Here is a 17,552-nt window from a genome sequence, read left to right as displayed (position 1 = left end):
TTCTCTTCCAGTCTTAGTGAATGCCCTCTTGTTACCGTAATATCCCTCCTTTTGAACAAATCCCTGGCAAGGTCTCTATACTGTCCCCTAACATATTTGTACACATTTATTATATCCCCCCTCAACCTTCTCTTTTCCAGGCTGAATAGTCCTAGTTTTGCCAACCTCTCTGGGTATTGCAGTCCCTCCATTCCCCTCATTAATTTTGTTGCCCTTCTTTGTACCTTTTCAAGCTCGTTTATATCCTTTCTATATATTGGGGCCCATAACTGAGTAGAGTATTCCAAGTGTGGTCTGACCAGTGCTTTGTACAATGGAAGAACAATGTTCTCATCCTTTGCAGCTATACCTCTTCTGATACATCCCATTACCCTGTTTGCCCTTACAGCAGCGGCCTGACTTTGAGCACTCCAATTTAGTTTGCTATCAATTAAGATGCCCAAGTCCTTCTCCATCTCTGAATGCCCCAATGATTTCCCATTCAGTGAGTACTGGTGACTTCGTTTTTCCTTCCCATATGTATGACCTTACATTTCTCCTCATTAAACCTCATTTGCCATTTAATGCTCCACCTACCCAGTTTATCCAAATCCCTCTGTAGGTCTGCACTATCCTCTTTTGTATTAATTGTTTTACATAACTTTGTGTCATCTGCAAATATTGATATTTTACTATTTAACCCATTGACTATGTCGTTAATAAAGATATTAAATAACATTGGGCCTAGTACAGACCCCTGTGGTACCCCACTAGTGACGCTTACCCAATCTGAGTATATTCCATTTATAACCACCCTCTGCCTTCTATCGTTTAGCCAGCTAGTTACCCACTTGCAGACATTTTCCCCCAGCCCCATCATTCTCATTTTGTATACCAACCTATTATGTGGCACGCTATTGAACGCTTTTGAGAAGTCGAGATACACGACATCCACTGGTTCCCCCTGATCTAATCGAGAGCTAACCTCCTCGTAGAAGTCAATCAGGTTTGTTTGGCAGGAGCGATTCCTCATGAATCCATGTTGGTTCGGGGTTAATATATTATTAGCATCTAGATGCTCCATAATTGCCTCATTAATAAATCCTTCAAAAATTTTGCCCACAACGGACGTCAGACTCACCGGCCGATAGTTCCCGGCATCACTTTTTGCTCCCTTTTTGAATATTGGCACTACATTCGCCTGTCGCCAATCAAGTGGTACAGACCCAGTCTCAACAGAGTCCTTAAATATAAGATATAACGGTCTGTCTATCACATTACTTAGTTCCCTTAGTACCCGTGGGTGTATGCCATCAGGTCCTGGTGATTTGTTTATTTTAATGTTACTGAGGCGTTTCTGTACCCCAGCTTGGGTTAGATTTGTCATACTTAGTGGAGGATTAAGCTTGTCCCTTCTCATTTCGCCTGTTAGTTCTTTTTCCTTTGTGAAAGTTGACGAAAAAAATTTATTTAATAGATTAACTTTATTCTCATCTTTCTCTATGATTTTGCCTTCATCACTTTGTATCGGTCCAATATTATCCGATTTAATCCTTTTACTATTTATATACGTAAAGAACAGTTTGGGATTTGATCTACTTTCCCTAGCAATACGTCTCTCTGTTTCCTCCTTTGCTATTTTTATTTGTTTTTGGCAGGTTCTCGTTTTTTCCTTGTAACACATTAGTGCCTCCTTGCTGTTTTCATGTTTTAATCTCTTGAATGCCTCTTTTTTGCTATTTAACGCCCCTTTTACGTTCTTATTCAACCATATTGGTTTCCTCTTATTTCTGGCCCTTTTATTCCCATACGGTATATACCTCTCGCACTGAGTATTCAGAATTCTTTTGAAGGTTTCCCATTTACTATTCGTATTCCCTTGATTAAGAACTTTATCCCAGTCTATAAGTTGAAGGTTTTCTTTCAGCTGATCAAACTTCGCCCTCCTAAAATTTAATGTTTTTGTTGTTCCCTTATTGATAACCCTACTGAAGGGCATTTTGAAATTGATAATATTATGATCGCTATTACCTAGGTGCCCCCCTATCTGTACCTCAGTTATTCTATCAGGCCTATTAGTCAATACTAAGTCCAACACGGCCTTCCCTCTCGTTGGTTCCTGCACTAGTTGGGAGAGATAATTATCCTTAATATTTGTCAAGAACCTTTTTCCTTTCTGAGATCTACAGGTTTCTGTTTCCCAGTCAATATCCGGGTAGTTGAAATCCCCCATTACAATCACTTCATTATGTTTTGCTACTTTGTCTATTTGTCCTAATAGCAGTTTCTCATTCTCCTCTGTTATATTGGGTGGCTTATAGCAGACCCCCAGTAATATTTTATTATTATTTTTTGCCCCCTCTATCTCTACCCACATGGACTCGACCCCCTCGTCTCCCTCTCCTATATCTTCCCTTAGTCTGGGTTTTAGACATGACTTTACATATAAGCAGACTCCTCCGCCTTTCCCCTGTTTCCGGTCCCTTCTAAATAAACTATAATCTAATAAATTTACCGCCCAGTCGTAGCTATTGTCTAGCCAAGTCTCTGTTATACCTACGATGTCATACCTCTCCTCCCATTTAAGCGCCCGCAGCTCATCCGCCTTATTGGTCAGGCTTCTTGCGTTGGTCAGCATGCAAGATAAAACTTTGGGGTTATTTAGCATTCTATTCTTCTCTAACGATCTAACTGTACTATCCCCACCCCCTCTCCACCCTCATTATATTCACTTCTCCCCTTCCCGCTTGCTTGCCTCACATCCCACCTATTTCCTTGGTTCCCCCACCCGTCTCTAGTTTAAAAACTCCTCCAACCTATTAGCCATCTTCTTCCCCAGCACAGCTGCACCCTCCCCATTGAGGTGCAGCCCGTCCCTACGGTAGAGCCTGTAGCCGAACGCGAAGTCGGCCCAGTTCTCCATGAACCCAAACCCTTCTGCCTTGCACCAACTCTTTAGCCACTTATTCACCTCCCTAACTTGACGTTGGCGCTCCTGTGTGGCTCGCGGGATTGTTAGTATTTCTGAGAAAACTACCTTGGAGGTCCTTGCCCTAAGCTTCCTACCTAGGTCCCTGAAATCATTTTTAAGGACCCTCCATCTACTACTCACTTTGTCATTGGTGCCGATGTGGACCATGACCGCTGGGTCTTCGCCAGCCCCACCCAGTAACCTGTCAACCCGATCCGCGATGTGCCGGACTCGAGCTCCACGGAGGCAGCACACCGTTTGGCGATCCCGGTCTTTGTGACAGATTGCCCTGTCTGTCCCCCTAATAATAGAGTCACCCACTACCAGAACCTGTCTTGCCTGCCGTACACTTCCCCCCTCCCCCTCATTACTGGAGCATACACAGAAGGGCTTCAAAGGAAAGGAGTAGCCTTCAATTTTTGGACCGCAAAATTGGCTTGATTAGATAGTGGATGCCATGTCGCGTTTGCATAGCCCCTGATATGGAAACCCCCCATAAGTGTCCCCATTTTGGAAACTACACCCCTCAAGGGACTTATCTAGAGGTGTTTGAGCACCTTGAACACACAGGTGCTTCACAGAATTTTATAATGTTGAGCCATGAAAATAAATAATACATTATTCTCACAAAATGTTTCTTTAGCCCCAAATTATTCATTTTCATAAGGAGAAAATGAACCATACAATTTGTTGCACAATTTCCCCTGAGTATGCTAATACTCCTTATGTGTTGGAAAACTACTGTTGAGTGCATGGCAGGACTTGGAAGGGAAGAAGCTTTATTTGACTTTTAGAGCGCAAAATTTGCTGGAATAGATAGCACTCCTTCTCTATGATGGTATAATTTTGCTCGCTGGAGGACAGCTTCCTACTCAGGTTGAGGACAGGGTGCTCCTCCCCGTGTATCTCCTGGGAAAGGACTGCTCCCAAACCGACATCCGAGGCATCCGTTTGCAGTATAAACTATTTCTTAAAGTCGGGGGCCAAAAGGACTGGTTGCTTACACAGCACCACCTTCATCTCTTCAAAGGCCGACTCCACCTCTGCAGTCCACTTGGCCATAGTCAATTTCATCCCCTTAAGGAGGTCAGTCATGGGTGCGGCCATCATGGCGAAGTTTGGGATGAACCTCCTGTAGTATCCCACGATCCCCAGGAAGGTTCTAACCTGTTTCTTTGACAGCGGTCTCGGCCAGGTTTAGATTGCCTCCACTTTACTGACTTGAGGTTTGATCTCAGCTCTACCCACTAGATATCCGAGGTACATGGCCTCTTCTTTACCCATGGCACATTTCTTTGGGTTAATTGAAAACCCCACCTTCCTCAGAGCATTAAACACCACCTGGACCTTTTCCAGATGACTCTCCCAGTCTGGGCTGAACATAACAATATTGTCCAGGTATGCTGCGGCGCATTGCTTATGAGTAGCAAGGATTCGATCCATAGCTCTCTGGAAGGTTGCAGGGGCCTCCTGCAGTCCAAACAGCATCAGGACATACTGGAAGCATCCGTCCGGCATAGAAAACACAGTCTTCTCTCTAGCTCCCTGTGCCATGGGAATCTACCAATATCCCTTCATCAAATCCAAGGTGGTTATGTACCTTGCTGGCCCAAGCCTCTCGATCAGCTCATCAACGCGGGCCATGGAATATGCATCAAACTAGGAGACGTCATTCAACTTCCGATAGTCATTGCAGAATCTCCACTCACCATCAGGCTTTGAGAACAAGACAATAAGGCTCGACCAACCGCTCTTGGATTCTTCAATGGCACCGAGTTTCAGCATACAAGCCACCTCTTTGGAGATCAACTCTCATCGGGCCTCAGGTATCCGATAGGGCTTCTAGTTCATTCGCACTTATGACTCCATCAAAGCCTCTTGTTCTACGTACCTTGTGCAGCCTGGCATATTAGAGAACAGATCCTGGTTCTTCTGCAGCAACTCCCAACACTGCTGTTTCTGGGCCTTCGTTAGCGTTTCCGCTATTATGACTCCTATAATGTCACTTTCTGGCTTGCCCAGCAAGCATGGAGCTTCCACAGCCTCTCTGTTTTGCCACGGCTTGATAAGGTTGACGTGGTATATCTGGTATGGCTTACGTCGTCCCGGTTGATGAACCTTGTAGTTCATGTCACCAATTTTTTCCACCACCTCATACGGCCCTTGCCATTTGGCCAAGAACTTACACTTCACAGTAGGAATTAGCACGAGGACTCGGTCTCCCGGATTGAATTGTCTCACTCTGGCTGACCGGTTATAGACCCTGGCCTGAGCTTCTTGTACCTGGAGGAGATGTTCTTTTGTGATAGGCATCACCTTCGCAATCCTCTCCTGCAATCAGAGCAACGTGTTCAATGACGCTACTGTGGGGTGTGACTTCGGCTTCCCAGGTTTCCTTTGCGACATCCAGGAGGATGGATGCTGTGGATGCTGGCCATACAGGAGTTCGAATGGCAAAAACCCCATCGAGGCCTGTGGAACCTCTCGGATGGAGAACAAGAGATACGGTAGGAGACAGTCCCAGTCTCTACCATCCTTTTCTATGGCCTTCCTCAGCATACTCTTCAGAGTCTTATTAAACCTTTCCACCAGGCCATCTGTCTGAGGATGGTATACTGAAGTCCTCAGTTGGGAGATTTGCAAGACTTTGCATAACTCCCTCATCACCTTACTCATAAAGGGAGTTCCCTGGTCAGTCAGGATCTCCTTTGATAAGCCTGTTTGGGAGAAAACGTGGACCAACTCACGGGCTATACTCTTTGTGGAGGAGTTTCTCAGTAGAATCGCTTCAGGATAGCATGTGGCATAGTCCAGGATAACCAATATATATTGATGTCCACGAGCAGATTTAACCAGGGGACCGGCCAAGTCCATAGCAATTCTCTCAAACGGCACTTCAATAATGGGCAATGGCACAAGGGGACTTCAAAAGTGAGAGGTGAGGGCGGTTAACTGGCATGTAGGGCAAGACCTGAAATACTTCAATATTTCACGGTGACATCCGGGCCAATAGAACCATTGCACGATCCGTTCCTGCATTTTTTCCACTCTCAGATGTCCCCCCCAAGACATGTGAATGGGCCATGTCCAACACCTTCTGTCTATAGGGCCCTGGCACTATTAACTGCTCCACACGCTCCTCCTCACTTTCGTGACCCGGTACAACAAGTCCCCACTCATCATTAGTGTTGAGCCACCCCCGTAGTGTTCGAGTTCGGTTCGGTTCGTCGAACACCCGTGTGTTCGCCGAACTGTTCGTCGAACTGTTCGTCGAACACCGTTAAAACCAATGGCAGGCAAACAAAAACACATAGAAACACATAGAAAACACCTTCAAAGGTGTCCAAAAGCTGACAAACTGCTCAGAAGACACAACTAACACATGGAAAAGTGACAAGTACATATAGTCATGCGAAAAGAAAAGAGGTGGAGGAGTAAAAGGAGGGGGAGACACAGATATAGGCATGTCATGCCCTTCTAAAATCCAAAAAGTGAGAAGCCGACACGGCCAGTCCGTTCCTGCCCGTACCACCTCCGTTTGTGCCAGAGCCGCGGTGGACCCTGATGGCCAGCCCCCCTCTCCCAATACTGGTGCCTGTCCGCTGGTGGGTCGAGTGAGCCCCCCTGTGGTGGAGGCAGCTCTAAGCTTTTTAATTTAAATTGTCTCTCTAATTTGAATGAATGCACTTTAAATCAATTTACAAGGATCTATTGAAGGGCAAGTCTCATGCCAGCAGCCGCGTAATTCCAGCTCCAGTAGCGTCCACTAAAGCTGCTGCAGTTAAAAAGCTTTTATAAGGATCGAGCTCGGCTGTCCACCGCAAGGCATCCTAGTGCCAGTCCCAGCCCCTATGCCTTGGGGTGCCTCCTGATGCTCTTCACTAAGTATCCAGTGGTCCCGAAGCATTTACTTTGAAAAAATTAAGTGTCCAAACTACAGATGGTGTAGCTTGCTTAACAGCCGGGATAATCCGCTGACTAGCAGACACTGCTACTAGGCACAAAGTATTTCCTGGGCTAGATGCAGTTAAAAATTTGTAATTAGATACTCTCGTTGGATGCTGAGAAAGCATTCCATAGAGTCTCCTGGCACGCCATATATGATTCTCTTAAAAAGCTTGGGGTAGGGGTCTAGGGGACCCTTTTATAGCCAAAATCACGGCCCTGTATCACAATACGTCACCTAGGCTGAAGATAAATGGAACTGTAGCACCGAGGGCTCGGTTGCTACAGACGTATTGCACCTCACCCAGAGGTGTGATATCTCACTCTCAGATAAGGATGGAGTGTGGATCAGGACCCGACACCTGCATGCATTACACCACATTGCCGTGGGGCAGGGCGACCAATATGCCCCTGAGATGGGCACGACAGTCCCTGTCCCTGGCTGGAGTGGGGGGAGGGAACACTGAGGAAGGGGAACCCTGCAGTGCAGGAGCAGGGAGGAAGCAGTTCCTGGGTGCATTGAGAAGGGAGTATAAAAGGTGGGCACCATCTTAGTTCAGTGCAGAGAAGTCTGAGCAGAAGTGGCAGGGAACAGGGGCTCTGCATGAGCTCTGCTCCGGAGGCGGGCCTAGTAACAGAGGCCCAGGCCTGCAAGAGGGAGAAGGAAGGAAGAGGAGCGGAGAAGGCTCCAGGAACGAGGAATGAAGGGATCCCAGGGGTGCGGACGGGCGAGTCGCCACCGCACGCCCGAATCCACCTGCGTGGAGGGGTCAGGCCAAAGGGGGAGACCGGTCCCCGAAACTAGTGGAGGCAGGAAACGACCCTCAGCTAGAAACCGGAGGCTCTGACATTTTATGTGGCGCAGCCCCTTGCTCCACCCGCTAGGAAGGCACCACATAGGGTCAGGGAAACTGGCGCCAAGTTTACCAAGAGGAGGCCCGAGGCAGCCGGACAGAAGTGTTGGTAAGAAAGGCCAGACAAAGGACACACAAAGGGGGTCCTGTGAAGCGCTCCAAAGTTATCTGGGAGTTGTCTGAGCCCCTCACCTGGTGAGCACAGTACGACGTGGGCAGCCGTTACCTGCAGACGTGGTCTGGATAATAAGAACTGTGAGTAAAGGCCCTGAACTGCATCACTGACTCCATGTCGTTACTGCTGCTGCCCTGCACCATCACCCCCATCCTCCGCATACACTGCCCTGAGGCAATACTCCTCCCGTGGGGAGTTATGCTACGCTCTGCTGCACCCACAACACCAGCCTTAGCGGTCTGCCCTGTAGCGGCGGTTCACTCTGACCGCAATCCACGGGTGGCGTAGTCGGACATTTAAACATCAAAACCACATAAATAGTTCCGCCACTGGTTTGACCGCCCTGAGCCACGGAACCGGATCGCCGCCACGAAGACTACAACCACCAGCATCCACCAAAAAGTGTCCGGCTCCGGGTGTCCCAAGGCCCAGGGGGTGCGTCAGAACATTTTCATCACCTTTCACAATCACCAATGGGACAAGGCAGGGATGTCCTCTGTCCCCTCTCTTATACATCCTAGTGACGGAGCACCTGCTCTCATCAATTTGCCATAACCCCAATATTAGGTGGATTGAGGTGGGAGGCACCGAGTACAAGTGCTCTCTATTTGCTGATGATGTCCTAGTATATATCACTCAATCACATATATCCATCTCTGCTGTTATGGCTGAAATAGATCACTTTGTTACATGGTCAAATTTTAAAATCAATGCAGCGAAGTCTGAGGCCCTCGATGTCTCCCTCCCTAAATCCATATAGGATTCCATCCAGTCCAACTTTCCCTTTGCCTGGCCCTCACAGGGTATCAAATACTTAGGAATTCCTATTCATAGAGACCTCTCCCATCTATGTTATCTTAATTTTGGGCCCTTTATTGAACAATTCCATACAGACCACGGTTGGCAAGTTAGAACTGTAAGATTCACTACGTGAACCACTGGTGTTTTGTGGAAAAGCACATGTACACCGCGTTCCAAATTATTATGCAAAAAGTGTTTAGGAGTGATAAGGGAAGAATTTGTTTGTTTGTCAGGTAAACTCATTGATGGTGATGTGTGTCAGGGCTCTTTATATCACTGTAAGCAATTGCAGACACCTGTGCTAATTAGTTTGGCAGGTGTGTCCAATGAAAGGCAAGACTACTTAAGAAGGCTCTCTCACATTATTAAGCAGCCTACATTTTCTGCCAAAATGGGAAAGAAAAAGGATGTGTCGGCTGCTGAGAAGCAACAAATTGTGGAGTGTTTAGGTCAAGGCATGACTACAATCAACATTGTGCGATGATCAGGATGAAGTGTCTTGGCAATCAAGAAGTATGTAGCTGATTCACAGTACACACGTGTGCGTGCTGATAAGGGCAAATTGAGGACTCTTTCCTACAGGCAATTACGTCAGGTTGAAACAGCAGCGGCAAAAAAGCCTTGTCATAGCAGCAGACAAGTTTTTGAAGCTGCTTGTGCCTCCAACGTCCCCCGAACAACAAGATGCAGGGTCCTTCAGAGGTTTGCAGCTGTGCATATGCCATCCTGTCGACCTCCTCTATCCACTTCACACAAGCAGAAACGGCTCCAGTGGGCCAAACATTACATGAAGACTGATTTCAAAACTGTTTTGTTCACGGATGAGTGCCGTGCAACGCTCGATGGTCCAGATGAATGGAGTGGAGGATGGCTGGTTGATGGACACCCCACGCAAACACGGCTACAGCGCCAACAAGGAGGAGGTGGAGTAATGTTTTGGGCTGGAATCATGGGGAGAGAGATTGTCGGCCCCTTTAGGATCCCTGAAGGCGCTAAAGATGAACTCCATAATGTATGTGGATTTTCTCAAACAGCACTTCCTGCCATGGTTCAAGAAGAAGAACCGTGTATTTCACAGCAAGATCATTTTTCTGCATGATAATGCACCATCTCATGCTGCACATAAAACATCTGCATCTCTGGCTGATATGGGCATAAAAGGGGACAAACTTATGGTGTGACCCCCATGCTCCCCTGACCTCTACCCCATTCAGAACCTTTGGAGCATCATTAAAAGGAGTGTCTATGATGGCGGGAGGCAGTTCACATCTAAGCAACAGCTCTGGGAGGGTATTCTGTCCTCATGCAAAACAATTGAAGCAGAAACCATCCAAAACCTGACAAATTCAATGGACCAGAGAGTTCAGAAGCTCCTTTCGAACAAGGGGTCCTATGTGAAAATGTAACATCACCTAGAATAAAGTTTTGAGTTGAAAACTGTTTGATTTCAGTTTCTAACAACCTGCTAATGCTTATAATTTCAAAAATGACCATTTTTTTGGTCTTTATTAAAATGAAAAGGTTGATCGAAAAGTTTGGGGGATCTAAGAGTGTGGCAACCCAGTAGTCATGATTACTTCGAATTCTGACAATATGAGGGTCATGCTGCAGGTAGTGCAGCAAGAAGGCACTTATGTGTCTTGCGCATCTCGGAGCCCCAAAATTATTTTCCGGGCTAGATGCAGCTAAAAATTATTTTTAATTTTAAATCTGGTGAAGCTTATTATAGATGGCCTAATAGGATCAGTGCTGCACACTGCTACAAAGCCCAAATTATTTTCCAGTCAAGATACAGATAAACATGATTAGTAATTTGAAAGCTTAAAACGGTTGGTAGGGTGATTTTAACCAATCATCAAGCTTTTACTCTCCCCAGGATGACACAGGGGTAGAAAAGTCGTTTTGGATCCATTATTTGTTCATCTTTATGAACGTGAGTCTGTCTACATTATCAATGGAGAGCCGCGTGCGCTTATCTGTCAGCACACCACCAGCAGCGCTGAACACACGTTCAGACAGAACGCTGGCTGCGGGGCATGACAAGATCTCCAAGGCGTAAGTGGCTAGCTCCGGCCATTTATCCAGATTGGAAGCCCAAAAAGAGCAAGGGTCCAGTGACACAGTCGTGGCTTCAATGTTTACTTGGAGATACTCCTGTACCATCGTCTCTAGGCGTTGACTATGTGTCAGACTTCTTGTCTCCTGTGGCCTTGCAAAGGATGGGCTAAAAAAGTGGTGAAATGATTCCGCAAAATTGATGTTACCAGCAGATACTGTGGTTCTGTTACGGTTTGAGTGCTGAACACTTGACGGTCCCACGGTTGGCAAGTTGGAACTGTGAGATTCACTACGTGCACCACTGGTATTTTGTGGAAAAGCACATGTAAGATTCTGCAACAGTCTCTGCTGATACTCCTGCATGCGTGCATCCCTTTCTATGGCAGGAATAATTTCTGCAAATTTACTTTTGTACCGGGGATCTAACAGTGTGGCAACCCAGTAGTCAGGATTATTTCTAATTCTCACAATTCGAGGATCATGTTGCAGGTAGTGCAGCAAGAAGGCACTCATGTGTGTTGCGCATCCAGGAGCACCAAGTCCCTGTTGTGTTGGTGGCGAGGTAACAATCATGCTTCCTTCCTCTGTCCTCTCCCCCCAACCTCGCACAACAGAAGTGTGATCAAGGTCTCCCTCATCTGATGAGTCTTCCATCAGTTCGTCCTCCACTTCTTCCTGGGCTCCTGCACCTTCCTCACTAGTTTGGCTGCTACCATGCGCCCTGGTAAAACCATCTCCCCCACCCTCACATGCCTGCCGCCTTGGTGCTGCCGACCGTCTGGACCTTGCAGATGTTAGCCCTTCCGCATACTACTCCTCCTCCTCTACTTCCTCCACCTCCTCTTGTGCCACCACCTGACTCCGAATTCTGCTTAACATGTGCTCCAGCATGTAAATCACCGGAATAGTCATGCTGATAATGGCATCGTCAGCACTAAACATCTTCGTCGCCATTTCAAAACTGTGCAGAAGGGTGCATAGGTTCCTGATCTGAGACCACTCCTCCAGCGTGATTTGCCCCACCTCTGAATCTCATTGGCCCAGGCTATACGTCAGAACGTATTGCACCAGGGCTTGTCGGTGCTGCCACAGTCGCTGCAACATGTGCAGAGTTGAATTCCACCGGGTAGGCACATCGCATTTTAGCCGGTGAAGTGGCAGGCCCAACTACTTCTGTAGAGATGTAAGTCGCTGAGCTGCGGGATGCGAACGGCGGAAGTGAGCACACAGCGACCGTGCCCTCTGCAGAAGGCCATCTAGTCTGGGATAGTGGGCTAAAAATTGCTGGACAACCAGGTTCAACACGTGAGCCATACAAGGCACGTGTGTGACATTGCCCCGGCGAAGGGCCGCACCCAGGTTTGCAGCATTGTCGCACACGGCCTTCCCTGGTTTCAGGTCCAGTGGAGACAACCATTCATGAAATTGGTTCTCCAGAGCTGACCACAACTCCTCAGCTGTGTGACTCACATTTCCCAGAGATTTCAATGTAAAAACCGCCTGATGACATTGAGCCCTACTGCCAGCATAGTAAGGAGGTGTGCAGGATCCCTTCTGCGCAGTTAGAAAGCTTGTGGCATGACCAGACAGGCTTTGGGTGCAGGTGGAAGACCGAGAGGAGGTTGAGGAGGCAGAAGCAGTGGAGGAACTTTGACATAAAGAGGATTGACGCACAACTCGTGGGGACGGCAAGACTTGGACAGCAGCCCCTTGTCCTGCTGTCACCATAGTTACCCAGTGCCCAGTCAGCGACATGTAACGCCCCTGTCCATGCCTACTCGTCCAAGTGTCTGTGGTGAAATGCACCCTGTCACACACAGAGTTTCTCAAAGAAGCGGTGATGTTGTGTGCGACATGCTGGTGGAGCGCAGGCACACCTTTCTTTGAGAAGTAGTGCCGACTGGGCATCTGGTACTGGGGCACTGCGACGGACATAAGGTCTCGAAAATCCTCTGTGTCCACCAGGCGGAAAGGCAGCATTTCTGTAGCCAAGAGCTTGCAGATGGTGAAATTCAACCTCTTAGCTTTCTCATGGCTAGGAGGAAATGGTCTTTTACTTGTCCACATCTGAGGGACCGAGGGCTGGCTATTGTGCTTAGACGGGGTTGATAAGGGTGTCCCCGGCAAACTGCCGGTCTGTGAGGAAGATGCAGGCGGACATGTTAGGTTGCCTTGATCCAAAGGTGGTGCTATCGATGTCGGACAGCGCTCAACACCAGCTGGTGTTACCACCTCCAAAGAAAATGATGACCTGCCAATCACGCTGGCTGTTGCGGGTAAAGAGGTGGCAGGTCTGCGCCCCAAAACAGGTGTGACTGCTGTCCCCCCAGTCACAGAGGATGAAGAGGCCGCGGATGCACAAGATATGGCAGACGGTGATTGGCCCGGCCGGCTAGGCCGCATTGTAGCACACTGAGCTTCCCACTGCAACTTATGCTTCATGTCCATGTGCCGGTTCATGCATGAAGTACTCAAACTATGTATTTTTTGGCCTCTACTTAGCTTTTGCTGACAAATGTTACAGATAACACGAGTTGGGTCATCTTTATCGATCTGAAAAAATGCCCAGGCTATGCAAGGCTTAGCACCCATGCGACCTGAAGAGCCACCACGACTTGTGGTGAGAGGCAGAGTTGTGTTTGAGGATGCAGTTGTTGACGTGCTTCCAGTACTACGTCTCTGTCCAGGAAGGCGCAACCTGACCTCGTCGTCACTAGCATCTTCCTCCACCTCCTCTGCTGACCTCATCTCTTGGCTGACTGTGGGTTGACAGTAAGTGGGATCTCCGACCTCATCATCATCACCCTGTGCATTATCACACCCGTCGTCCTCAGAGCCAACCTGTTCCTGCCCTGACAAAAAACTAAAGTTGTCGCTCCAATCAGGTATTTGAGTCTTATCATCGTCTTCCTCATTGTCTCCACCAACAGGAGTTACAGTTTGGGAATGAGGGTCTACATTATGGTCAGAACCTTCTGCGTCTGGTCCTGGATCCGACTCATAAAGATTCTGGGCATCAGTGCAGATCATTTCCTCGTCTGGATTCACAGAAGCGCTGGAGTCGACCTCTGATTCCCAGGCTATAGTATGAGTAAACAGCTCTGCAGACTCAACCATCTGTTCTACCTCATACTCAGACGGGCAGCTGGAGATTTGGGAGCTGTGAGGAAGCAAGTGCAATTTGGGTGACACCTTTGAGGACTGGAGTATTTGTGATGTTGAAGTTGATGTGGAGGAGAGCCCACTTAAAGGAGCACTTGATATCCATTGAAACACCTGCTGTTTTTGTGCCTCATCTGGAATTTGTAGCGATTGGCGTGGCCGTAAGAAAGGGATCTTATCACATTGTCCGCTAAAAGAAGTAGACATTTTAGTTTGGCTGGAAGATGGTCTTTCTTCTGCACCTACCCCACGGACACAACCTTTTTTCCCCTTCCCAACACGCCTATTCCCCTTTCCACCAGCAGCAGGCCTTTTTCCACTCATTTTGGTGGTTAACTAATTCACAACTCTGGAGTTGTTTGCACAAAAAAACAATGGATGGTAACCGAGCAGAGCTGAGTGGCCAAACTGTGGTATTAGGCCAAAACTATTGGCTGGGCTAGATGCAGAAAAAAATTATTTTTAATTTGCAACCTGATGGAGGTCAGTATAGATGGACTAATAGACCAAGTCCCACACACTGCTAGAAGCCCAAATATTTTTTCAGAGCTAGATGAAGAAAAAAAATATTTTTAATTTGCAACCTGATGGAGGTCAGTATAGATGGACTAATAGACCAAGTCCCACACACCGCTAGAAGCCCAAATATTTTTTCAGAGCTAGATGCAGAAAAAAAATATTTTTAATTTGCAACCTGATGGAGGTCAGTATAGATGGACTAAAAGACCAATTCCCACACACTGCTAGAAGCCCAAATATTTTTTCAGAGCTAGATGCAGAAAAAAATTATTTTTAATTTGCAACCTGATGGAGGACAGTATAGATGGACTAATAGAACAAGTCCCACACGCTGCTAGAAGCCCAAATATTTTTTCAGAGATAAATGAAGAAAAAAATTATTTTTAATTTGCAACCTGAAGGAGGTCAGTATAGATGGACTAATAGACCAAGTCCCACACACTGCTAGAAGCCCAAATATTTTTTCAGAGCTACATGCAGAAAAAAATTATTTTTAATTTGCAACCTGATGGAGGTCAGTATAGATGGACTAATAGACCAAGTCCCACACACTGCTAGAAGCCCAAATATTTTTTCAGAGCTAGATGCAGAAAAAAATTATTTTTAATTTGCAACCTGATGGAGGTCAGTATAGATGGACTAATAGACCAAGTCCCACACACCGCTAGAAGCCCAAATATTTTTTCAGAGCTAGATGCAGAAATTTTTTTTATTCAATTTGCAACCTGATGGAGGTCAGTATAGATGGACTAATAGACCAAGTCCCACACACTGCTAGAAGCTCAAATATTTTTTCAGAGCTAGATGCAGAAATTTTTTTTATTCAATTTGCAACCTGATGGAGGTCAGTATAGATGGACTAATAGACCAAGTCCCACACACTGCTAGAAGCCCAAATATTTTTTCAGAGCTACATGCAGAAAAAAATATTTTTAATTTGCAACCTGACGGAGGTCAGTATAGATGGACTAATAGAACAAGTCCCACACGCTGCTAGAAGCCCAAATATTTTTTCAGAGATAAATGAAGAAAAAAATTATTTTTAATTTGCAACCTGATGGAGGTCAGTATAGATGGACTAATAGACCAAGTCCCACACACTGCTAGAAGCACAAATATTTTTTCAGAGCTAGATGCAGAAAAAAATTATTTTTAATTTGCAACCTGATGGAGGTCAGTATAGATGGACTAATAGACCAACTCCCACACACTGCTAGAAGCCCAAATATTTTTTCAGAGCTAGATGCAGAAAAAAATTATTTTTAATTTGCAACCTGATGGAGGTCAGTATAGATGGACTAATAGACCAAGTCCCACACACCGCTAGAAGCCCAAATATTTTTTCAGAGCTAGATGCAGAAAAAAATTATTTTTAATTTGCAACCTGATGGAGGTCAGTATAGATGGACTAATAGACCAAGTCCCACACACTGCTAGAAGCCCAAATATTTTTTCAGAGCTAGATGCAGAAAAAAATTATTTTTAATTTGCAACCTGATGGAGGTCAGTATAGATGGACTAATAGACCAAGTCCCACACACTGCTAGAAGCCCAAATATTTTTTCAGAGATAAATGAAGAAAAAAATTATTTTTAATTTGCAACCTGATGGAGGTCAGTATAGATGGACTAATAGACCAAGTCCCACACACTGCTAGAAGCCCAAATATTTTTTCAGAGCTAGATGCAGAAAAAAATTATTTTTAATTTGCAACCTGATGGAGGTCAGTATAGATGGACTAATAGACCAAGTCCCACACACCGCTAGAAGCCCAAATATTTTTTCAGAGCTAGATGCAGAAAATTTTTTTATTCAATTTGCAACCTGATGGAGGTCAGTATAGATGGACTAATAGACCAAGTCCCACACACTGCTAGAAGCTCAAATATTTTTTCAGAGCTAGATGCAGAAATTTTTTTTATTCAATTTGCAACCTGATGGAGGTCAGTATAGATGGACTAATAGACCAAGTCCCACACACTGCTAGAAGCCCAAATATTTTTTCAGAGCTAGATGCAGAAAAAAATTATTTTTAATTTGCAACCTGATGGAGGTCAGTATAGATGGACTAATAGACCAAGTCCCACACACTGCTAGAAGCCCAAATATTTTTTCAGAGCTACATGCAGAAAAAAATTATTTTTAATTTGCAACCTGATGGAGGTCAGTATAGATGGACTAATAGAACAAGTCCCACACACTGCTAGAAGCCCAAATATTTTTTCAGAGATAAATGAAGAAAAAAATTATTTTTAATTTGCAACCTGATGGAGGTCAGTATAGATGGACTAATAGACCAAGTCCCACACACTGCTAGAAGCCCAAATATTTTTTCAGAGCTAGATGCAGAAAAAAATTATTTTTAATTTGCAACCTGATGGAGGTCAGTATAGATGGACTAATAGACCAAGTCCCACACACTGCTAGAAGCCCAAATATTTTTTCAGAGCTAGATGCAGAAAAAAATTATTTTTAATTTGCAACCTGATGGAGGTCAGTATAGATGGACTAATAGAACAAGTCCCACACGCTGCTAGAAGCCCAAATATTTTTTCAGAGATAAATGAAGAAAAAAATTATTTTTAATTTGCAACCTGATGGAGGTCAGTATAGATGGACCAATAGACCAAGTCCCACACACTGCTAGAAGCCCAAATATTTTTTCAGAGCTAGATGCAGAAAAAAATTATTTTTAATTTGCAACCTGATGGAGGTCAGTATAGATGGACTAATAGACCAAGTCCCACACACTGCTAGAAGCCCAAATATTTTTTCAGAGCTAGATGCAGAAAAAAATTATTTTTAATTTGCAACCTGATGGAGGTCAGTATAGATGGACTAATAGACCAAGTCCCACACACCGCTAGAAGCCCAAATATTTTTTCAGAGCTAGATGCAGAAAAAAATTATATTCAGTTTGCAACCTGATGGAGGTCAGTATAGATGGACTAATAGAATGATGCTATGCCCAAAAGATTTTACTTCACTAGGTGCAGTAAAAAAATTGGTATTCTATACACAGGTGGTATATCTTGCAACACAGATAGGCTACTCCACTGACTAACACACTCTGCAATAGGCCAAAAAG

This window comes from Phyllobates terribilis, unplaced genomic scaffold (genome assembly GCF_046119375.1).
Source record: "Phyllobates terribilis strain yellow unplaced genomic scaffold, ASM4611937v1 Scaffold_13__5_contigs__length_258822181, whole genome shotgun sequence".
NCBI lineage: Eukaryota > Metazoa > Chordata > Amphibia > Anura > Dendrobatidae > Phyllobates > Phyllobates terribilis.
The sequence above is the reverse complement of the archived record's forward strand: the minus strand, read 5'-3'. Positions refer to the sequence as shown.